At 44.3% G+C, this 25,627-nt stretch overlaps 1 long non-coding RNA gene across 1 annotated transcript; it reads right to left on the bottom strand.

Moving 5' to 3' along the window:
* Positions 1-6,094: 6,094 nt before the first annotated feature.
* Positions 6,095-25,077, bottom strand: LOC118362306 (uncharacterized). Its single transcript, XR_004821175.2, has 4 exons — positions 24,208-25,077; positions 19,767-19,838; positions 7,742-7,826; positions 6,095-6,784 (listed from the first exon to the last, which is right to left on the bottom strand). It is a non-coding gene; the product is annotated as an uncharacterized LOC118362306 (long non-coding RNA).
* Between the last annotated feature and the right edge of the window lie 550 nt (positions 25,078-25,627).

The raw sequence follows: 25,627 nt of genomic DNA on the forward strand, positions 1-25,627 counted from the left end.
ACCACTTCCTCAAACCCACCCAACTCCTCCCCACCCTCTAGGCTCCACCCCCTGGTTGTTGAGAAAGGCAGTCCCAGTTTGGCTGGCTAATTAGTCATTATTAGAGCACCATTGTATCTGCTCAGCTCTAACAAGCCAACAGCTGTAAATGGAAAGCGGACACACACGGCGGGAGGAAGACGGCTGTCAACTGAGCAGCCAAGCAGGGCGCTGGGGGAAATTAAGATAAACTGCTATAAGCCAGTGTCTATACAAGTGTGTGTGTGTGTGTGTGTGTGTGTGTGTGTGTGTGTGTGTGTGTGTGTGTGTGTGTGTGTGTGTGTGTGTGTGTGTGTGTGTGTGTGTGTGTGTGTGTGTGTGTGTGTGTGTGTGTGAGAGGTAGGGAGGGAGGGAGGACAATTTTAAGGAAGCTAGAGACACACAGATCTACTGTTTTGAGACGATGACACCCACTTCCTGTTTGGGGAACACAGCCCCCTGGGGCCACATCCAGCTGGGGACGCATCTCCCTGACACACACACACACACACACACACACACACACACACACACACACACACACACACACACACACACACACACACACACACACACACACACACACACACACACACACACCCGTACATATACAAAAACACTTACACACAGACACACACACAGCGGAGCTCCCATCAATCAGCCCTGGTGACACTTCCCTCCTTTCATGTGTGTCTGTCAAAACCACGCGGCCCACAGCCACATTAGAGGAGAGGCACCGAGGGTGCAAGCAGAGTCGTGAGAAACCCACAGAGAGGCGCCTGTGTGCCTAACACTGCCAAAGAGTCTCCATTCCAGCAGCGCGTTGTCACTTCAGTGACATTATCTGACATGAAGACCATAAAATAAGAAAAAACAGGGGTTCTGGTCTGGAGCAAACAGCTGCAGCTGAGGAGACAATCTGCCAGAAGTTGGACAACTCATCTCCCAGAGCAGGAGTAAATAACAATAGCGGGGCTATATACAAGGGGTACCGGTACAGAGTCAATGTGTCAATGTGCGGGGGCACCAGAGTCAATGTGTCAATGTGCGGGGGCACCAGAGTCAATGTGTCAATGTGCGGGGGCACCGGTGTTGGGATAATTGAGATAATTATGTACATGCAGGTAGGGTTGTTAATGTGGCTATGCATAGATAATAACAGAGAGTAGCATCGTGGGGGGGTAGTTGGAAAGGTGGAAAGGTGGCATCCTATTACGGTGCCACGTTGAAAGTCACTGTGCTCTTCCATAGTGAAAATGTTTGTCTGTGGAGATTGTGGCCTCCTGAGTGGCGCAGCGGTTTAAGGCAGTGCATCGCAGTGCTTAAGGCGTCATTACAGACCTGTGTTCGATCCCGTGAGGCGGTGCACAATTGGCCCAGCGTCATCTCGGTTTGGCCGGCTGGGATTTCCTTGTCCCATCGTACTCTAGTGACTCCTTGTGGTGGGCCGGGTGCCTGCAAGCTGACCTCGGGCGTCAGCTGGATGGTCTTTCCTATGACACATTGGTGCGGCTGGCTTCCAGGTCAAGCGAGCAGTGTGTCAGGAAGCAGTGCGGCTTGGCAGGGACGTGTTTCGGAGGACGCACGGCTCTCAATCTTTTCTTCTCTCGAGTTCATAGGGGAGTTGCAGCGATGGGACAAGACTGTAACTACCAATTGGGGAGGAAAAGGGGTAAAGAATGTAAAAGTCTATGGATATTACAGGGCTGTGTGCTCAATGTTATACACCTGTCAGCGGGTGTGACTGAAAAGCCAAATCCACAAATGTTAAGGAGTGTCCACATTCAAATCAAATCAAATGTTATTGGTCACATACACATGATGAGCAGATGTTAATGAGCAGATGTAGCAAAAATGCTTGTGCTTCTAGTTCCAACAATGCAGTAATATCTAACAAGTCATCTAACAAATTCACAACAACTACCTTATACACACAAATGTAAAGGAATGAATAAGAATATGTACATATAAAAATATGGATGAGCGATGGCCGCGTGGTATAGGCAAGATGCAGTAGTTGGTATGGAATACTGTATATACTGTACATATGAGATGAGTAATGTAGGATATGTAAACATTATTAAAGTGGCGTTATTTAAAGTGACAAGTGATACCTTTATTAAGTCCATTTATTTAAGTGGCCAGAGATTTGAGTCTGTATGCTGGCAGCAGCCTCTCTATGCTGTTTAACAGTCTGATGGCCTTGAGATAGAAGTTGATTTTCATTCTCTCGGTCCCAGCTTTGATGCACCTGAACTGACCTCGCCTTCTGGATGATAGTGGTGTGAACAGGCAGTGGCTCGGGTGGATGCTGTCATTGATGATCTTTTTGGCCTTCCTGTGACATCGGATGCTGTAGTTGTCCTGGAGGGCAGGTAGTTTGCCCCCGGTGATGCGATGTGCAGACCGCACTACCCTCTCGAGAGCCTTGCGGTTGAGGGCGGTGCATTTTCCGGACCAGGCGGTGATACATCCCGACAGGATGCTCTCTATTGTGCATCTGTAAAAGTTTGTGAGTGTTTTAGGTGACAACACAAATATCTTCAGCCTCCTGAGGTTGAAGAGGCGCTGTTGTGCCTTCTTCACCACTCTGTCTGTGTGGGTGGACCATTTCAGTGTGTCAGTGATGTGTACGCCAAGGAACCTTCTCCATTACTGTCCCGTCAATGTGGATGGGGGGGTGCTCCTTCTGCTGTTTCCTGAAGTCCACGATCATCTCCTTTGTTTTGTTAACATTGAGTGAGAGGTTATTTTCCTGACACCACACACCACAATATTCTTATGTATACAGTTGAAGTCTGAAGTTTACATACACCTTAGCCAAATACATTTAAACTCAGTTTTTCACAATTCCTGATATTTAATCCTTGTAAAAAATTCCCTGTCTTAGGTCAGTTAGGATCACCACTTTATTTTAAGAATGTGAAATGTCAGAATAATAGTAGAGAGAATGATTTATTTCAGCTTTTATTTCTTTCATCACATTCCTCGTGGGTCAGAAGTTTACATACACTCAATTAGTAATGTCCTTAAGCCATTTTGCCACAACTTTGGAAGTATGCTTGGGGTAATTGTCTATTCGGAAAAGACGCATTTGCGACCAAGCTTTAACTTCCTGACTGATGTCTTGAGATGTTGCTTCAATATATCCACATACATTTGCTTCCTCATGATGCCATATATTTTGTGAAGTGCACCAGTCCCTCCTGCAGCAAAACACCCTCACAACATGATGCTGCCACCACCGTGCTTCACGGTTGGGATGGTGTTCTTCGGCTTGCAAGCTTCCCCTTTTTCAACCAAACATAACGATGGTCAATATGACCAAACAGTTCTATTTCTGTTTCATCAGACCAGAAGACATTTATCCAAAAAGTATGATCTTTGTCTCCATGTGCAGTAGCAAACCGTAGTCTGGCTTTTGTATGGTGGTTTTGGAGCAGTGGCTTCTTCCTTGCTGGGCAGCCTTTCAGGTTATGCCGATATAGGACTCGTTTTACTGTGGATATAGATACGTTTGTACCTGTGTCCTCCATCATCTTCACAAGGTCCTTTGCTGTTGTTCTGGGATTGATTTGCACTTTTCGCACCAAAGTACGTTAATCTCTAGGAGACGGAACGCGTCTTCCTGAGTGGTGTGCCCGCTGCATGGTCCCATGGAGTTTATACTTGCGTGCTATTGTTTGTACAGATGAACGTGGTACCTTCATGCATTTGGAAATTGCTCCCAACGATTAACCATACTTGTGGAGGTCTACTTGTGGTACTTGTCTGAGGTCTTGGCTGATTTCTTTGGATTTTCCCATGATGTCAAGCAAAGAAGCACTAAGTTTGATGGTAGGCCTTGAAATACATCCACAGGCACACTTCCAATTGACTCAAATTATGTCAATTAGCCTATCAGAAGCTTCTAAAGCCATGACATCCTTTTCTACAATTTCCCAACTGTTTAAACGCAAAGTCAACTTAGTGCATGTAAACTTCTGACCCATTGGAATTGTGATACAGTGAAGGATAAGTGAAATAATATGTCTGTAAACAATTGTTGGAAAAATTACTTGTGTCATGCTCAAAGTAGATGTCCTAACCTTCTTGCCAAAACTATAGTTTGTTAACAAGAAAATTCAGGAGTGCTTGAAAAACGAGTTTTAATGAGTCCAACCTAAGTGTATGTAAACTTCTGACTTCAACTGTATATAGTGTATCTGGTAGGGGACTTACTAAAATTAATCTTTTAAATTACGATTTATTTTATTTGAACTGCCTCCAGTAGGGATGTCCATATGTTGTTGGTATGTATTCTTTGAATATAGACGACTAGGATGGGCGTCTGCTCTTGGAGTGTCTTCAGTATAGATAAAACATGCCCATACACAAGGTAAATTCATTTTAAACACGAATGCTCAAAGGAATCTCAGTCAGTCGTGCGCCAGATATGCATGCCAACGTTGAGCTGCCTGGTTATGAGCAAGCACTCCATAAGGGAACAGATGGTCATTACAATCATTTCTAAGATATTAGTGCCTATAATCCTATCTGCGTCAATATCTATATATATCACTACAATATCTAAATCATCAGGATGTTGCTATGCTTTTTAATATTCCTGGTTGACATGTATACGAAAGGATAATATACAGTTACCATCTTTAAATCAACAGTCAACAAATTGCCCCTGTATTGTCCTGTTTGTTGTAAGAGGAAATTGGCTTCAATTAAGCGCCGTCCACAGGGTATGGCATGGCGTTGTAAAATGGAGTGATAGCCTTCATTCTTCAAGATCCCTTTTACCCTGTTCAAATCTCCCACTTTACCAAAGCACCCCCAGACCATCACATTGCCTCCACCATGCTTGACAGATGGCATCAAGCACTCCTCCAGCTTCTTTTCATTTTTTCTGCGTCTCACAAATGTTCTTCTTTGTGATCCGAACACCTCAAACTTAGATTCGTCTGTCCATAACACTTTTTTCCAATCTTCCTTTGTCCAGTGTCTGCGTTCTTTTGCCAATCTTAATCTTTTATTTTTATTGGCCAGTCTGAGATATGGCTTTTTCTTTGCAACTCTGCCTAGAAGGCCAGCATCCCGGAGTCTCCTCTTCACTGTTGACGTTGAGACTGGACAGGGGAACTCTGCCTAGAAGGCCAGCATCCCGGAGTCGCCTCTTCACTGTTGACGTTGAGACTGGACAGGGGAACTCTGCCTAGAAGGCCAGCATCCCGGAGTCGCCTCCTCACTGTTGACGTTGAGACTGGACAGGGGAACTCTGCCTAGAAGGCCAGCATCCCGGAGTCGCCTCTTCACTGTTGACGTTGAGACTCTGGTGTTTTGCAGGTACTATTTAATGAAGCTGCCTTTCCTCAGGACTTGTGAGGCGTCTGTTTCTCAAACGAGACACTCTAATGTACTTGTCCTCTTGCTCAGTTGTGCACCGGGGCCTCCCACTCCTCTTTCAATTCTGTTTCGAGACAGTTTGTGCTGTTCTGTGAATGGAGTAGTACACACCGTTGTACGAGATCTTCAGTTTCTTGGCAATTTCTCGCATGGAATAGCCTTCATTTCTCAGAACAAGAATAGACTGATGAGTTTCGGAAGAAAGTTCTTTATTTCTGGCCATTTTGAGTCTGTAATTGAACTCACAAATGCTGATGCTCCAGATATTCAACTAGTCTAAAGAAGGCCAGTTTTATTGCTTCTTTAATCAAACAACAGTTTTCAGCTGTGCTAACATAATTGCAAAAGGGTTTTCTAATGATCAATTAGCCTTTTTATAAAATGATAAACTTGGATTAGCTAACGCAACGTGCCATTGGAACACAGGAATGATGGTTGCTGATAATGGGCCTCTGTACGACTATGTAGATATTCCATTTTAAAAATCTGCCGTTTCCAGCTCCAATAGTCATTTACGACATTAACAATGTCTACACTGTATTTCAGATCAATTTGATAATATTTTCAAGGACAAAAAATTTGCTTTTCTTGCAAATACAAGGACATATCTAAGTGACTGTACCATTCAGTCCATTGATGGGATAGATACATCTAGACAAACGATAGCTTAAAAGACACATAATTCAAACACTACTACATTTATTTTGCATATTTCAGACTGAGTATTCCTCAATAGCTCGCTTTGTACATCAAATGTGGATGGTCAGTGCTAAACCAACCAGAATGCATAATATCCTCAATCACCGTCATCCATGCTGTGCTTCCCTCTTTGTGACAACAGCAACAGTGGTGCTGTGTGTCACACATCCAATTCAGGCAAACAGGTGTGAGCATGGATGTTCCCCTGTGAACATGCTGCGTCTGTCATGTGGCAAAGCAAAAATAGCACCAATCAATGTCCCCCTTGGACATGATGCGCTTGTTTGTTCCAGCCACCGCAGGGGCCTCAACGAACTGAGATCCCCAATCACAAAGCCAGCTTTCCGGTGACAAAAATCGATCAAGTCAGTTAAAATGGGAAGCCAATCTTGGCACTACAGATTTCACCACTTCAAAATGTCTTCAGTATTGCTGAGGTGCGCCACGACAAGTTGGAAAGAAATCATGTCTCGACACAGTGGCGGAGAGGTTAATTGGTATGGTCTTCGGTTACAGTCTGAGTGACAATAAGAAATAGCCTTAGTTGAGGTTTCCAGTCACCGCATCACGTCACCTGCTGAAATATGGTCTTGTTCCAACATTGTGTCACACACCTTGGTCACAGTTTGTCACCTGAGGGGCAGCACCTGTAAGGAGCCTCATGGGTCTTCACCTGTGTAAACAAAGAGAGAGAATGTCTAATGTATAGCTTGTAGCTGTTGACATAAACATTCATGAAATCCTTACGTACTGCTTAAGGGTTTAGAAGTCCTTATGTAAGTGCAGTGGTGGGAAAAGTACCCAATTGTCATACTTGAGTAAAAGTAAAGATAATTTAAAAGAAAATGACTCAAGTAGAGGTGAAAGTCACCCAGTAAAATTCTACTTGAGTAAAAGTCTAAAAGTATTTGGTTTGAAATATAATTAAGTATCAAAAGTAAAAGTACAAATCATTTCAAATTCCTTAAATTAAGCTGGCCTCATTTAATTATTATTTATTTTTTTACGGAAAGCAAGGGGCACACTTCATCACTCAGACATAATTTACAAACAAAGCATTTGTGTTTAGTGAGCAATCAGATTAGAGGCAGTAGAGATGACCAGGGATGTTCTCTTGATAAGTGCTTGAATTGGAGCATTTTCCTGTCCTGCTAAGCATTCAAAATGTTACGAGTACTTTTGGGTGTCAGGGAAAATGTATGGAGTAAAATTACGTTATTTTCTTTAGCAATGTAGTGAAGTGAAAGTAAAAGTTATCAAAAATGTAAATAGTAAAGTAAAGTACAGATACGTCAAATAACTACTTAAGCAGTACTTTAAAGTATTTGTATTAAGTACTCTACACCCCTGTGTAGGTGCCCTTCAAAAAAAGTGTTACAGTCAATCCCTTTGCATGTTTGATCAATATCAATTTCTACACATGGATAGAGAACACTAACCTATTGACAACTCCTATTTCAACTTGGATGCAAAACACTACAATACTGACTGTCAAACAGGAGGATTTTTCCCCAGCATGCTTTAGTACGTGACCAATAAACTCTGATGATTGTTAGATGATGTGTGTCTAGGTAAGATGGGAGATATTGGAGAAGATAAGAGGTCTAATGTAGAGAGGGTAGATTGGTACCTTTGGATATATCCCAGTGAGCACAAGACATATTTTCGTAACAGAGTTGAGCGGATGTCATCAGAGCAGAGCAGGTTGTCTCTCCCTGCAGTGGCAGCAGAGACGAGAGAGTGAGAGGGGGGGACAGGAAGCCTCTCTCCTGGAGACAGATGGATGCCCATGCTGTGGAGACAGAGCTTTCTGCTAATGCTACCACGCTCACTGGTTACAGTACTGGAGGCTAACGCTAGCTTTGACCATTTAACTAGAGGAGGCAAAAACACACGGCTGTGCGTGATACTCTTGTCAGGTGAGGAGACAAGCTTCTCACACCCCAAACCTGAGAGCGTTTCCGAATCTGTACCATGCCAGATGGCCGCACAAAAGACATACACATACCGGTACACACACACACACACACACACACACACACACACACACACACACACACACACACACACACACACACACACACACACACACACACACACACACACACACACACACACACACACACACACACACACACACACACACACACAAACAGAGGATGGATACAGATTATAGGAGTTGAGGCCTGGCACACAGCGATTCCAGCAGTAGTATCACACCGTGTGTGTGAGATGTGTTTCACAGGATTGTCAACATGTTTCCTCACACAGAGACCCTATAGGAATACAGTCAGCTGTGGAGTGAGAGGACGCCAGCTTCCATGGTGAGTCTCTGGAGAAATGAGGCTATGTCGAGGCACGTTCTCTCTATACTTCTAGAATGGGACTAGAAGTTCCATCAACTAGTTAAAATTATGTTTATATCTCTAAACCAAAATACTACAACCAAATGTCTTGTAAATTCCTATTGCACTCTATACCTGGTGTCCTTTTTAGAAAGCTTTATTCAGAACCTACAGGGAACCTAAATCGTCTCAGAGTACTTGAACAATCAACAGAGTAGCTAGAATGTCAGGTTTAGGATTTGATTGCATTTTGAGTAACCGACCGGTATGTATTTAAGACAGATGTTCACTCACGTCCTTAGGTCGCTCTGGAAACAGAGCACAGGTGCACCTGCGCTCTCATTTGAATATCAGAAAGGTCCCGGAAAAGCACTGAATCTCTGTATAGTGCTACAGTTTAAAGGCGGCAGGTAGCCTAGTGGTTAAAGTGTTTGCGCCAGTAACCAAAAGGATGCTGGTTTGAATACCCGCGCTGACAAAGTAAAAAATGATTTGCCCTTGTTTCATTTTTTAAAGCCCAAGGATGTTTAATTCAAACATGGTGTTATATTGTACCTTGTAATACAATTATGTATTGTTAGATACAACTGGACTTGTTTGTTTTCAAAGAGTGTTTCTCAAACATGGCACAAACTGGTTGCCAAACTGAATTTCCACACCGTGTGCAGGTAAAAACATGTCCCTAAACTGTTGCCAACTGAGACAGAAGGTCTCCAATGATGTTTCACAACACAGATATGCAGATATCCCATTTCAGAACAGAGAACAAAGAATCTAATGCCATGGTGTGTGTGTGTGTGTGTGTGTGTGTGTGTGTGTGTGTGTGTGTGTGTGTGTGTGTGTGTGTGTGTGTGTGTGTGTGTGTGTGTGTGTGTGTGTGTGTGTGTGTGTGTGTGTGTGTGTGTGTGTGTGTGTGTGTGTGTGTGTGCGTGCGTGCGTGCGTGCGTGCGTGCGTGCGTGCGTGCGTGCGTGCGTGCGTGCGTGCGTGCGTGCGTGTGTGTGTGTGCGTGTGTGCTTGGGCGTGTGTGTGTTTGCGACTGTGCGTGTGTGCCTGCAACTATGCGTGTGTGTGTGCCTGCAACTGTGCGTGCACGCTTGCGTGAGTGCATGTGAGAGCAAAAAGGAGAAAGATAAGGAGTGGAAGAGAGACAGATAGGAGGGAGTTGCACACTACAGCTGGCATGGGATTCATACAGCCAACTGACAGTGTAGCAGAGCTCCTTAACAACTTCACAGGCCACAGAAAAGAGCTTTAAGTGTCCACATGGCCTCTGCAGCAAGCTTTACTGTGGCTCAACTCAGACCAGCTTGCCAGCTGCTGGCACAGACAAGAGTGTGCAGAGTGATAAATCTGTGTGTGTGTGCTTGGGTGTGTGTGTGTGTGTGTGTGTGTGTGTGTGTGTGTGTGTGTGTGTGTGTGTGTGTGTGTGTGTGTGTGTGTGTGTGTGTGTGTGTGTGTGTGTGTGTGTGTGTGTGTGTGTGTGTGTGTGTGTGTGTGTGTGTGTGTGTGTGTGTGTGTAAAAGAGGACAGAGAGATCAGTACAAAAAGGAAAAGAGCGGGAAATTAGTCCCTTTTTTCACTGATTAGTTAGTTGCACAGATATTATTATTATTATATTATTAATGTATATTAATACATTTAGTGGCCTATCCTTGCTGTGAATAGTTCCTTACATTGTTCTGTACATACTCCGTACATACACCATACATACACTACAGACTGTAGCAGAACTGTACTCATCGTCAATACTAATGTAACATGTTTTTGAAAGGAGCTGCTACATACACCATACATACATGATACAGATCCATAAAGATAAACATGTTGATATGCTTTTCCAACCATCATTGGTTCACCAGTAGACACAGTCAGTTGTCCTCTGTTTCTATCTTCAGCTACTCTACTGTCTATACTGGTCCTCTGTTGTGAAAAAGAAAGAAAGAAAGAAAGAAAGAAAGAAAGAAAGAAGGAAAGAAGGAAAGAAGGAAAGAAGGAAAGAAGGAAAGAAGGAAAGAAGGAAAGAAGGAAAGAAAGAAAGAAAGAAAGAAAGAAGGAAAGAAGGAAAGAAGGAAAGAAGGAAAGAAGGAAAGAAGGAAAGAAAAAGAAAGAAAGAAAGAAAGAAAGAAAGAAAGAAAGAAAGAAAGAAAGAAAGAAAGAAGGAAAGAAGGAAAGAAGGAAAGAAGGAAAGAAAGAAAGAAGGAAAGAAGGAAAGAAGGAAAGAAGGAAAGAAAGAAAGAAAGAAAGAAAGAAAGAAAGAAAGAAAGAAAGAAAGAAAGAAAGAAAGAAAGAAAGAAAGAGAGAGCATGGATGAGTTTTAACATTGTTTACTTAGATTTAGCCTGAACACATGCTATCTTCAACTGATCAAATATTTCCCATTCGTCTTGGAATTAAGCCTATTATTTTTCGAATGGCCAGATCAGTTTTAAAAGCATCAATGAATTAATGTGAAATAGTCATTTGTTCTTTTGCTCTATTCAAATCTGTAATTATTATTATCCCTAGTTGATATGCAAGGTATGGGGAGGGAGGGAGTGAGTTTGTGGCACAAAGAAATACAGATGAGATTCCATTAAACACAATCTCTATATGTGGTGGTGATGGTGGTGGGACTCTATCAAGTAATGTTTTATTTTCTCTCTTGTGGCTTTCTCTCTCTCTTTCTCTCTCTCTCCCTCTTCCTCACCCTAGCCCTCTCCCTCACTTCCTCTCTCTCTTTTTTCCTCCCTCCCTCCCTCCCTCCCTCCCTCCCTCCCTCCCTCCCTCCCTCCCTCTTTCTCTCTCTAATCTCCTCACCCTCACCCCTACACTACTCACTGGACCCTCAGATGCGCCCCCCCAGTAAAGCATATTTTAGGGGGGTTCGATGACAAAGGCGTTGGTCGGGGATCAGAGTCCTTTCCCACCCTCACTATACAAGGACCCAACCATACTAACGGTGAACATTAGCATTTCAAGGAGCCTCCATTAGCGATGGCAAGAAAAGCTGCCCCTCAGTGGGGGGAAATCCATTTGGTCCTTGCTCCCAACATCTGTTCCAACCTTTGGAGCCAGAAGGGGAACTAGATAATGCCAAAGAGGCTTTTGATTTACAGTAATGACGGCGCTGACCATCTTTCTGCTGAGCTCGAGAAAAAAATTAAGATAAAACCAACTTTGTGCAACGCTACAGACTCAATCATTTATTTTCCCCTCTGTATAAGCCCTTAAGAGATCTGTCAGCCACTTCGTTGACTGTGTGCCAAACAATCACTTGTATGTCATTTTCTTGTATAGATTTTTTCCTGAACTGGCCTTCTTGGAAATGTCATGTACAGTCTTTCATGCAGTCCTCTTGGAAATCCCATTCTATTTAACTGGGTCCAGACTCAGTCGACACACAGACAAGCAATGCAATATATCAGGTGATGTACTGACAACCACACACACAACAACTAACAGCCAGACTGGTTGTCATCTGTAGTGTAGTAGTTGAGCTGAGAATGACAGAGGGAGGAAGAGACAGAAACAGAGATAGAGAGACGGATGTAGGGCCTTGATCCCTGTCCCATCTGCCCTGCTCCTTACAGCTTGCAGCTCAGTGTGATCTTTCTGTGTGTGTGTGTGTGTGTGTGTGTGTGTGTGTGTGTGTGTGTGTGTGTGTGTGTGTGTGTGTGTGTGTGTGTGTGTGTGTGTGTGTGTGTGTGTGTGTGTGTGTGTGTGTGTGTGTGTGTGTGTGTGTGTGTGTGTGTGTGTGTGTGTGTGTGTGTGTGTGTGTGTGTGCGTGTGCATGAGCGTGTGTGTGTGTGTGTGTGTGTGTGCGTGTGTGTGCAGGGTTCACTTTGGGCCTTTGATACTGGCACACAGACGCTGTGCCAGGCTAAAACCCTCGCAGTCATAAAGTCTGAATAGCATGGAGGTGAGCGCTAACTTGCCCCAGTCAGCCAGGAGTCAAAGCTCTTACTGGTCTACTGTAGTACCATAACACATGCTTCTAGGGAGACAAGAAGTCACTGTCAATACAATGCAGCTTGATTTATACTAGAGACTGTAGCAGAACTGTACTCATCGTCAATACTAATGTAACATGTTTTTGAAAGGAGCTGCTATCGACTAGCCAATCAAGGCATGCGTTGATGTTTTTGTTCCTTTTATAATGTGTGGCTTGGATGTCATTTAGCAAACACTCTAATCCAGAGCGATTTACAGTAGTGAGTGCATACATTTTCATATATTTTTTCCCACTGGTCCCCCTGCAGGAATCAAACTCCCAACACTGGCATTGCAAGCACCATGCTCAACCAACTGAGCTACACAGTATCTCCACAGGTATGGACCACTTAGCATCGAGAGCGTGGTAGCGCAGTCTGATTCCCGAGGAAGACTCCTCAACAGCACTCTTTGACACGACCAGGCAGCATACAGACAACCCTCTGTGATGGTTACCGGTTATCCCGTTGCTCCCAAAACAAAATGACCAGCAACTGGACTTAGAAACATTGTTTTGTAGATGCAGCCCCCATGCTGCCTTGCTTCTGTGTATCTGTTGTCCACTCATAAGTTAAAAAGATACAGACTGTAACAGTGTGTTTAAACAGGCAATGGCTTGTGTTGAGTTGTAGCAGCTACGCTAGCTTTAACACAACCAACACTGCTCATTTGCCATAACAAGCCTGTTGTAGAGAGAGAGTGATGTCATCAAAACGACTCAGTCGGTATCTCGGCTCAGTCGCCTGCAGTGAGCACCTGGTTTCTTTCACGAAGGGAGCGATTAGTTGTCAGGGCTTACACCATCATTTTGACAGCTGTGGGTCTCTAACTAGAATTGGACAAACAATAGATGTGCACATATATCAAGGCTCATCAAGGCTTTCTGGCTACATTGAAACCTGAGTACATTAGACACAGAAACATCCACTCTCTGTACAGTGCTGGACCGTTGGCTGGTTTACAGTATTAGGCTAGTTTGTGCCAAGCCAGGGGCCATCTTGTGTCAGTGTGGTGTCTGGCTTACGCACGGCGGGCTGACTGATGACTGACTCTGTGTGGTCCTGACGTAAGCCATCCAGGGCTCCGTGGTGGAGTGTTTATCACTGGGCCTCTTCTGAAACCCAGCATTCCTAATGACTATCTTAGGTGTTAGAACACAGATAGGGCACCTCTGCCTTCTCCCTGTTGCCCAGATGAATCACAACCCAGGGCTGGCGTGTGTGTGTGTGTGTGTGTGTGTGTGTGTGTGTGTGTGTGTGTGTGTGTGTGTGTGTGTGTGTGTGTGTGTGTGTGTGTGTGTGTGTGTGTGTGTGTGTGTGTGTGTGTGTGTGTGTGTGTGTGTGTGTGTGTGTGTGTGTGTGTGTGTGTGTGTGTGTGTGTGTGTGTGTGTGTGTGTGTGTGTGTGTGTGTGTGTGTGTGTGTGTGTGTGTGTGTGTGTGTGTGTGTGTGTGTGTGTGTGTGTGTGTGTGTGTGTGTGTGTGTGTGTGTGTGTGTGTGTGTGTGTGTGTGTGTGTGTGTGTGTGTGTGTGTGTGTGTGTGTGTGTGTGTGTGTGTGTGTGTGTGTGTGTGTGTGTGTGTGTGTGTGTGTGTGTGTGTGTGTGTGTGTGTGTGTGTGTGTGTGTGTGTGTGTGTGTGTGTGTGTGTGTGTGTGTGTGTGTGTGTGTGTGTGTGTGTGTGTGTGTGTGTGTGTGTGTGTGTGTGTGTGTGTGTGTGTGTGTGTGTGTGTGTGTGTGTGTGTGTGTGTGTGTGTGTGTGTGTGTGTGTGTGTGTGTGTGTGTGTGTGTGTGTGTGTGTGTGTGTGTGTGTGTGTGTGCCAGCCAGCCAGCCAGCCAGCCAGCCAGCCAGCCAGCCAGCCAGCCAGCCAGAGGAGAAAGTGTAGGAGGCTTACACTGCACTACTGTCAGCATAACTTTAAAAGGAAGGGCTGTGGTCCTAATACCTCAAATGGACCATATCGCACACACACAGAAAAACACACACACTCATACACTCACACACTCACACACAGCCAGATGGACTGCTGTGCTAAGGCTTAGTTTAATGACAAAAGGACCCTCAATCTGGACAAGCAGGCAGGGAGGGATTTATCTCTCACTTTAAAGTCCATCTGTGAGACGTTTGGCCTCAAACCCAACTGCTCAACCTCGCAGTCTCCCTCCCTTCTCTTCTCTTGTTTAAACAGCACCAAAACACAAACGCCAGAGGACACCGCTGCCCCAAACCTGTTTGCCAGTTAGCCGCATGTACCAGATCTAAATAATAAAGGTTTGACCAAGGGAACTAATCATACAGTCACACAGCCCCGGAGCCATATCGTAGCATGTGATCCTCTGCTAGCTAGCATGAATCCTTTATTTATTGAGCCGAACAGTGTCCAAGTGCAGCCAGCAGCCGGAGCGCAGAGAGAGAGAGAGAGAGAGAGAGAGAGAGAGAGAGAGAGAGAGAGAGAGAGAGAGAGAGAGAGAGAGAGAGAGAGAGAGAGAGAGAGAGAGAGAGAGATAGAGAGAGATAGACAAGAGTGACAGCATGCAGATAGACTAGCTACCTATTTATATCCTGGGCCATCTGCAAAAGCTCCCTCTTGTCTTTGGTCATCCTGTTCCACAAAGGCTGGAGGCAGATTCCAGCAGCCGCCGCATTCACTATTCATTCCAGGAGCCAGGCGGCCCCATATGGATCCGGCCCACTGCTGTGCTGAGCAGGGCCTGTTTTCCCCTGGATTGACATGGTAATGAAGTCCTGGTGCAATGCTCTGAAACTGAAAGAGACTGGGCCCAGTATAGAGCCCTGACTCCCTCCGTTTCTTTTTTTTTCTCTCCTAAGGCCCCTTCTTTCTTTATGCTTGCTTCCTTTCACCCTATTCTCCTTTCTCTCTCTTTCTTTCTCTCTCTTTCTTTCTCTCTCTTTCTTTCTCTCTCTCGACCACCCAAATGATCTCATAATTTTTCTCACATCTGTGAAGAGGCTAATTTGGCCTTTGGTGCTTTATAGTGCCTGATCCCTCTCCTTCAATTGGCAAATGGATTCTTCTGAAGGATGTCCAATGAAGACTTGAAGGCCTACATAAAGCTAGGCTAAAGGTAGAAATGTCCCCTAACCACAGGTCTAGGAACAGATGAACCCCTAATCCCTAGGATAAAATATGCATTTAGTTTCCTTTTGGCGGAAACTTCATGGTCAGAACCACACACGAACACACATACAGTCTGGGGAACACAGAAAAGGACTTTTATATTTACTGTGGAACTGGTCAGAGGGGGGCTACTGTGGAACTGGTCAGAGGGAGGGGGCTACTGTGGAACTGGTCAGAGGGAGGGGGACTACTGTGGAACTGGTCAGAGAGGGGGAGGCTACTATGGAACTGGTCAGAGGGAGGGGGCTACTGTGGTACTGGTCAGAGGGAGAGGGGACTACTGTGGAACTGGTCAGAGAGGGGGGCTACTGTGGAACTGGTCAGAGGGAGGGGGCTACTGTGGAACTGGTCAGAGAGGGGGGCTACTGTGGAGCTGGTCAGAGGAGGGGGGCTACTGTGGAACTGGTCAGAGGGAGGGGTCTACTGTGGAACTGGTCAGAGGGAGGGGGACTACTGTGGAACTGGTCAGAGAGGGGGTCTACTGTGGAACTGGTCAGAGGGAGGGGGGCTACTGTGGAACTGGTCAGAGAGGGGGGCTACTGTGGAACTGGTCAGAGGGAGGGGGGACTACTGTGGAACTGGTCAGAGAGGGGGGGGGGCTACTGTGGAACTGGTCAGAGGGAGGGGGGACTACTGTGGAACTGGTCAGAGAGGGGGGGGGGGGGCTACTGTGGAACTGGTCAGAGGGAGGGGGCTACTGTGGAACTGGACAGAGAGAGGAGAACTGGCCAGACAGACGTAGCCCGAGGAAGGGGGGCTAGTGTAACCGATGTAAAATGGCTAGCTAGTTAGCGGGGTGCGTTCTTATAGCGTTTCAATCGATGACGTCACTCGCTCTGAGACCTTGAAGTAGTTGTTCCCCTTGCTCTGGGACGTGGCTTTTGAGGAGCGATGGGTAACGATGCTTTGAGGGTGGCTGTTGTCAATGTGGGCAGAGGATCCCTGGTTCGAGCCCAGGTTGGGGCGAGGAGAGGGACGGAAGCTGTACTGTTACACAACTATGGAACTGGCCAGTGTGAGGTGGGCTAAAAAGCGGCTAAAACGGGTCTGGGGCCTCTATGAGTGTGGGTGATACCATGAAAAATGGGCCCTAAAGAGAAGCCAAAAGCTTCAGGAGTCCCACTGTGGAACTGACCATAACCAGACCATCGCTGTTGGCTGCCCTTTATCCCCCTATCAGGCGATTCTCTCTGTCCTCCCATCCAACCAGATCTCAGATGCCTTCGGAATTTCACTGCATCTCATTAGCATTGCTGAATTATTCATGAGGATTATCTCTGTATGGGGCTGGGGGCAAAACTTTGTAGCTTCAAATGCTGGTAAGGAGAGCCACAACATGTGACTGTGTAGATGCTATATGCTCCTCAGCACCCAGTCACAGTCAGTGTCCTAATCAGTACTCTGATGACACAGCTTATGAATAAAGGCATAGATACCTCTTATAACCTGCCTTATGAGTTATAATTAATGAATAAATAAATGAATACAACATGAGAATATATGAACACAGTAAGGGATCAGCATCGGAGTAACAGAGCAGGAAAGATTGTCCAACCTGTGTACTAATCTGTGCCATCTATGTGCTTGCCTAAAGATTATAGCTACCTGCGAGAGATCGCAGTGGAGTATAGAAGGGTGTGTGGGTGGTACCATTCTTGTGCTACTGCAGTAGTCACCTTGGGAGACAGAGCCTGGGGCTAAGGCCAGCCCAGTTAGCCCTGTATACTGAGCAGACCCTAACCTAATTAGCTGTCGTCCCAGTGTCAACACTTCTGCGGTCTCTGATAAAAGACATATCAGTGGCCATTTTCTTTCACACTGATAGGGGGTTAACATTGTCATGGTAAAAAAAAGGACTTTCACATCTTCAATGTCTATTTTGTTCCTGATGTTGTTGTGTTATCTGGGACTTAGCGTTTAGTTAGTTAGTGTTTAGCCATTTAAACACAGTTAGTGTTTAGCCATTTAGTTAGTTAGTGTTTAGCCATTTAGTTAGTTAGTGTTTAGCCATTTACAGTTGTGCTATGCTTTTTCGGATCTGAACAAAACACAAATAATCTCACCACATACATCTCAAGTGAGGTCTAGTAAAGATTAAGACAAATTCCCTGGTTCTGTGACCACATATTTTTTGTCAAAGACTACAACAGCATAGCAAAGAGAAGAATATCCATAGAGGAGAAATGTGGAGTTTTTTTGTGAACAAAATCTCATAACAATCTCATAATAACACATCCTAATATTTCCTTTCTCAACGCAGATTGTATCCCTCTTCAGCTTCATTACGGCACATAAACATTTGTACCAAGACCTCAATTAGAGCCAATCAAATATGGTCGCCCCGGCACTGGTATCCAGGCAACGGTTGCTTTTAATGCATCGAAAACCATTCCAGTAATTCCATTTATACGGATAAAACACTCTCGCAAATAGATTACCTGCTGCATGTGATCCCCCTTCTCTGTGTAATCATGGCACAGGGCCACATCCTCCCACTGCCTCTAAGTCCATTAAAATACAGATGAGAGCATTTTACTGCATGGGGCCAGAAGCGACACCTCCCATCTAATCCGCTAACAAATAAAAACATCAGATGAATTACGTGTAATCGAGAGGCGCTATAACCTGGCACCGGCATTGGAGAAATGAAGCAAAATGAGGCTTTATTTGGGTAAATATTTGGATTTCATCTGATTAAGCTCTGTTCTGGGTGTATAATTAGCTAGTATGTATAGATTGAGAAAACGGGTCTATCTTGGAGAGTAGATGTACTTCTAACTGTTTTGTTTGGTACTGATGCTTGTGTTCGCCACGTGGATGGAAGCCTACATACAAGATGTATGTATGCAAGATTTGGGAGGAGCTGCAGAAAACGTTTAAACACGTCTTTCCATTTTGAAAAGTTCCAGAATTTTCTAAAGTCAATTCCCAGACAGTCTTTCATAGACGCCTCTCTCCATGAATGGCCGCACAGCAGCACACGTGAAACACTCAATATCTTCAAAGCCAAGCACACAATACTGCCCTGTCAGCCCGATCGTTCCTCTGTCGGAATCTCATCTCCTTAAAGCACTATTTATTCAGCACACATCCTTTTAATGCCTGGTCTTGGCAAGAGAGCCTGAAACCCTGCACCTTAATTCCATTAGCCTGTTCCTCCAATGAGGCCCAATAATCTAAGGCTAACAGGAACACAGACTCTCCCTCTGAAAACACTGGGCTTATTCTCTCAGGAGCACTTTAATATCACTAATAGCCACCAAAGTTTTGATCAATTATTCTGATATACAGTATGTGTAATGCCAAGTCAGTTTAGGCTAATGTGCAAAAATGGATGAAGATATGAAACACCACACGGACATTCAGAAGCTAATATCAGTATACAAAAAACATCTCATCCCATTGTTATAATACTGTGATTACTATTTAATGTAGTACTCCACAACATAAAGGTGTTTTTTTGTTATTACACAAGCAGAATATGGACCATTGCTATTGCACTCGTGTAATAACAAAAAACATAGAACTTGCAATTCGAAACCAATTACAGTATTAAAACTGTTCCTTCTAGTAATAGTGGGAAGGAATATGCATACGCTTAAACCTTATCAGTCTATGTCGGGAGTGCAGCTTCCCACCATTGTGGGTCAAAGACAGGCGCTTCATTTCAGTCCTCAAATGGGGCTTAGCTATTGTAGATGAGAGACTGGAGTTTCACTTCAAATGGGGCTTAGTTATTGTGGCTCAAAAGACTGAATCTTTATTTCAAACGTGACTCAGCTCTATAGAGGGGATTCTTTTTAGACTCTGATGCCCTTGACGAGTCAGGGGAGGGACATTGGAGAGAGTGAGTGAGTGAGAGTGAGAGAGAGAGAGAGTGAGAGAGAGAGAGAGAGAGAGAGAGAGAGAGAGAGAGAGAGAGAGAGAGAGAGAGAGAGAGAGAGAGAGAGAGAGATTGACATAGAGACAGAGAGAGATCATTCCAAAGGAGAAAGTGCAGGATAAAGTGTTTGTACCTTTGTGTCTGATCCTATAGAGAGTGTGGGAGAGAGGGATGAAGAGGAGGGTGAGGAGGGGTGAGGAGGAGGGTGAGGAGAGTGTGGGGGGGGTGGGGGCTGTAAGGGAAGGATAAGAGCCAAAGAGGATTAGGGGCCTTGAGACCTTTGTTGTTGTGATCAGTTAAAAGTACTAGCTCTCAATCACCCACCTGGCTAGTTGAATGCACTAGACCAGCACATTTGTGTGTGAAGAACAGGAGTACAGGCCACCTTGATAAAGCCTGTAGAGAAAAGAGAACTGACTTCAGTTCGACATTTCAGACGTTTCAGAGTGTGTGAAATTAGTTTCAGTTTGTTCCAATTTGCATGTTTCACGTAATGGCATGATCAAATACACTACAGTTTTTACAGAGCAGCAGCCAAGTAAGACAGGACCTACTGGAATATACAGTATATGGTAACCATAACAACACCAAGGAACTCTGCACCTATTACAAACACATGACCCATAAATTACCCCCCTCACAATAACAACTCTAAGTATGGGTGGTAGGTGTGTGTGAGTCTGTGTGTGTGTATGTGTGTGGGGGGTTGCGTGTGTGTTGGACTTGTTCTCTATTCCTTGGTAGTCAGTCAAGCCAGTCACATGGAGAGGAGTGTGTTTCCTACATTAACCCTCTCTTCCCTCTGCGCTGTATAAACAGTGCAAGATTGAGTAAGAACAACATAGCTGTGGGTGATACCTAGGAGGAAGTGAGCCCCGGTGAAGGCATGGGATAGGGGTTAGGCAAGCGGACACTGGGTCTGGAGTGTGCCGTTAAAACTCAGGCAAAACAGTTACTGCAGAATCCAAGAAGTTGCAGGCAGAGGTAGTATCACAAGCCAGTTTCAGGGCTCAGGCACAACTCTCAATTCCCCATCGGTTAGAAGATCATGGGACGTGGGTTTGAAATGACACCGACATCACATGTCAGCGTCAAACTTTACATAGACTAGCATGGAGCGCAACACAACATGATTTAAATCACAAATAAAACCAAACCCCCTGACAAACTGACACATTTCAGAAATCTATTCCTATAGGGTTAGAACAACAAGGCACGCCTGTAACTTCAATACCACCATTATCACCATGGATCAGACTGTTGCCTTGGCTACAGATTAACCTTTCGCTCAAAGGATGGACAGAGGGATGAAAAAAAGGACAGCAGCAGACCTTCCCCTCCATCTCCTCCCTCTCCTCTTCATCAGAGGATGCTGATGGGAGGATCTATAGGAGCTCATTGTTATGGCTGGAATGGAATAAATGAAATGGTATCAAACACATCAAACATATAGAAACCACATGTTTTACTCCGTTCCATTAATTTCATTCCAGGCATTACAATGAGCCCTTTCCTCCTGTAGCTCCTCCCACCAGCCTCCTCTGCTCTTCATCCCCCAGAAGTGCCAGCTGTGTGATGGGCGAGGGGGGTGAGGATGGGGGTAAAGGGGACACCAGGAGGAGGGTTGGAGTGGGCCTCTCCAGCCTGAGCCTTCTGGCTGCGTCTCAGGGAGATACTGGCCCTTTGTCTCCCCTCCAATCTGGCCACATCTCCCCCTGAGCATCCTGCTTGCCTGCCTTGGGCTGCCTGATGCCTGCTGTAGCCTCTCACATATCAATGGAGCCCCAATTGGGTGGTCAGACAGAGACAAGCCCAGCTAGGATGGCTAGTGAGGGGTGGCAGGGATTGTGGAGGGCCAGCTCTATGTTCCAAACTGGAGACTATCTGTCTGATTGGAGCTTCTGGTGTTGGTTGGTTCTCAGTAATTTACAGCCCACATACTTGAGTTCGATGTCTATAGTCCAATTGTCATTGTATCATAACTGTAAATTATTCTTAGTTTTGCATAGACAATATATTGAACTTTGTAACAAGCACATTCATATTGTCAGTTGAATAACTTATTTATATTTCCTCAGCTTTTCAGGGGTTTATTATGTCCAGAGTGAAAGCCTGATATTGCTATTATAGCCATTAGCAGCCCAGATATCGGACTTTATGATGCATCAAATTGTTATAGCCTAATCGAACAAAGTGACTTCGGGTGACAACGTATTCTTTCAAGTCGAACAATAGGAAAACACTAAAGCTCCGCCCCTGCGGTCGATGTTGCTTCAAGAGTCGTGCGCAAATGTTTTATGTGTGCACTACTGCACGCGACGGCCTAGCGGTAACCTCTCAATCCTGCTCAATCAACAACAGAGCACTATGTTTACGTCGCGAATACAGATTGGACACATATGTAAACTTCGCTGCGAACCGGTGCCACTTGGATGCCCTTCTTCAGTAAGCGAAAGGAACGCAGAACTCGCTCAAACCGAAACTGAGAAATCATTTTACCTCAGCCCCTATCATAATCGGATGATGAGGATAATAGACCGGATGATTTATATATATATATATAAAGGTGGTATGTTAGATAAAAACGAGATATAGGTGCAACTTTATAGGCTAATGTTAAGATTGATCTCACTTGTTTTCTGAAACGCGTTTTACAGTAAGCTTTGTCTGCAAGTTTTTCTTTAAACAGGCTATATATAATAATCAATATATTCCTATGTAATTATTGCACTGCATAAAGAGGCTTGACATTTTTGTTTTGCTATTTTAAAAAGGCTGGCAGTTTATCGAACCATTTTATTTTACAACTAAACTTCTTTGACGCAAAATCTTCAATTATTATGATAATGATAAATCTTATTTGATCTATAGAAGCTAGACTGAACGGAATCGAAAACAACTATTGGACTCTACAGTATGTCTTCACAATGTTCATAGACTAAAATAACACTTTTAGGGATAGTAAAAAGTGCCTATTTTGTTGCAAAAGGCTGACAATCAGGTATGTGGAGCTGCAGACAAGTTCTGACGCTGGCCTGTGGGGCGCACGTCAACTATAGTCTACTGAACAAAAATATAAACGTAACATGCAACAATTTCAAAGATTTGCTGAGTTACAGTTCATATAAGGAAATCAGTACATTGAAATAAATAAAGTAGGCTATAATCGATGGATTTCACATGACTGGAAATCATAGGAGGCTGGTAGGAGGAGCTGCAGGAGGACGGGCTCATTGTAATGGCTGGAATGGAATTGATGGAACAGAATCAAACATGGTTTCCATATGTTTGATGTATTTGAATCTGTTCCGTTTATCGCATTCCAGACATTACAATGAGCCCATCCTCCTATAGCTCCTCCCACTAGCCTCCTCTGCTTGGAATATAGATATGCATCTATTGGTCACAGATACCATAAAAAAAGGTTGGGGTGTGGGTCAAAAAAACAGTCAGTATCTGGTGTGTCCACCATTTGCCTTATGCAGCACGACACATCTCCTTCTCATGGAGTTGATCAGGCTGTTAATTGTGGCCTGTGGAATGTTGTCCCACAAGTTGCTGGATATTGGCGGGAACTGGAACACGCTGTCGTACACATCGATCCAGAACATCCCAAACGTGCTTGTCGTGATATGTGTTTTGTCCTATATTTTTATTTTATTTACATTAATTTTTATTCCCAGCCCCCGTCCCCACAGGAGGCCTTTTGCCTTTTGGTAGGTTGTCATTGTAAATAAGAATTTGTTCTTAACAGACTTGCCTAGTTAAAAAAGGTTAAATATAACTACTTTTTTTAAAGCTTAATTGGGTGACATGTTGGTGAGTATGCAGACCATGGAAGAACGGACATTTTCAGCTTCCAAGAATTGTCTACAGATCTTTGCAACATGGGGGCTGTGCATTATCATGCTGAAACATGAGGTGATGACAGCGTATGAATGGCACGACAATGGGATCTCGTCACAGTATCTCTGCCCATACTATAACCCCACCGCCACCATGGGGCACTCTGTTCACAATGTTGACATCAGCAAACCGCTCACCCACACAACGCCATACATGTGGTCTGCAGTTGTGAGGCCGGTAGGACATACTGCAAAATTTTCTAAAATTACGTTGGAGGCGGCTTATGGTAAAGCAATGAACATTCAATTATCTGGCAACAGCTCTGGTGGACATTCGTACAGTCTGCATGCCAATTGCACACTCCCTCAAAACTTGACACATCTGTGGCATTGTATCATGTGACAAAACTGCACATTTTAGAGTGGCATCTTTTTTGTCCCCAGCACAAGGTGCACCTGTGTAATGATTATACCCACACCTGTCAGGTGAATGGATTATTTTGGCAAAGGAGAAATCCTCAATAACAGGGATGTAAATGAATTTGTGCCCAAAATCTGAAAGAAATAAGCTTGTGCGAATGGAACATTTCAGGGATATTTTATTTCAGCTCATGAAACATGGGACCAACACTTTACATGTTGCGTTTATAGTTTTGTTCTGTGTAGTTGGCAGTCCTGCATTTTTTTACATTTTATTTAGAGTGGTTGAAGCTTTTATAAAAATATATGTTTAATGAAGAATCAAGTTCTAGTTCAGTTTCCCTGAGAGGTTGGCAATTGTCATGTTGAGGAAGTAAAATATATTGAATATTTGAATTGTTTTATATTATTTTTTATTTTGCATATCTACTTCAGAATGCTTTGAAAACTAAAACTTAGACTCTAATGTTTAATGGGACAGATGTGTCCAAACTCCTTACTTTGTTATGCTGGCAGCCAGTCCTTTTCTTGTCAAATTATTTTCACAAACTGACGAAGGGAGACTTTTCCAACTCAAATGTAAGTTAAGAAATGTTAATGATGCAGGTGTGCGGGCCCCGCAGCACCGAGGTGACGAATCAAACTCCGATCTCTCACAGTTCGGTTCCATTGATCAGCTGAGACCTCGCGCTGATTGACAGCCCCCGTCGCCATAGCAGCCGCCTGAGTGGCGCCGTGAGGACTGGCCCGAGGGCTGCTGTGAATGGGTGACGTCACGGGGCTGGCGCCAGTGAGTCTGCGAGAGTATGAGCTCGCGGCGCAATTCAGTACTGCGGCTCGCTTGGTGCCAATTCATCACCTGTCAGGGATCAGTCAGGGTGTCATGCGAAATGTACACAGCTGTGAGAACAAAAAGAAGAGAGAAAATGAAAAAATCGGATTAGGCCGACACCAGATGTGGACACGACTGCAAGAATTCCACATCGCATCACAGTAGAAATGCATAAAGGCTTGTTAAGTAGGCGAAGTTGTCTCTTGGCTGCAAAATCAAAACTGTATAATGTGTGTAAGTTGCTGCCTTCCAAACATTAAATATCCTCTTTTTATGCAAGTGTAGGCTATTCCTCTTTGAGAAATGTCAAGCATGTTGCAGAATAGCTGGTGGGTAGATGGTGATATGCATTTGTTTGCATAAGATTTGTTATTGCACATGAGAGCTCAGTCTTAACAGAGGACAGACTACATACACCAAACATAATCAATTGCACTGTGCTTGCCAGGATTGTATTTTTTTGTTAAAATACTGTATTTGTTCTGCAATACTATTTAGGGCTTTTGGTGTTTTGCAGCGCATTTCTCTCAAATCTATTTTACCGTCATTTTTGGTATAGTATCCATATTATCATTGTTATGAAATATATCCACACAAAAAATTATTTTCTAAATAATATGTTGTTGCAGCTGTGCTCAAGGAGAAGACACACATTCTCATCCATTGAAGACGTTGTCACTATGACCCCTAATGCGTTTGTTAAAAATTCATTGACTTTTGTGAGCAACCCAATTTAATCCACAAAGCAAAACGAACACCCGCTGCAGCCCACAACAGCCCCGGGGCAATTCGTTTGTGCCGCATCACTCCGCGCGTTTTGGAGCTCATTGCACAGCACCAGTTGGATTATACAGCGTTTAATTTATACATAGGAATGCTATTATAGCCTTAACTTGTTCGCAACCAAAGGATCTGTTTAACAATGAATTACATTATTGTCAATCTTTGAGGTCATATAATGGCCATCCTGGCGAAATGTTTTCTAAATCGTGTTGAGGACCTTAAACACAGTGTCAATCCAGATGTCATCCAAGTGGCCCCATACACATTGTGACAGTCACTCCTTGACCAGTAGTCACAGATTTCTC

This window comes from Oncorhynchus keta, chromosome 29 (assembly GCF_023373465.1).
Source record: "Oncorhynchus keta strain PuntledgeMale-10-30-2019 chromosome 29, Oket_V2, whole genome shotgun sequence".
NCBI classification, from domain to species: Eukaryota; Metazoa; Chordata; class Actinopteri; order Salmoniformes; family Salmonidae; genus Oncorhynchus; species Oncorhynchus keta.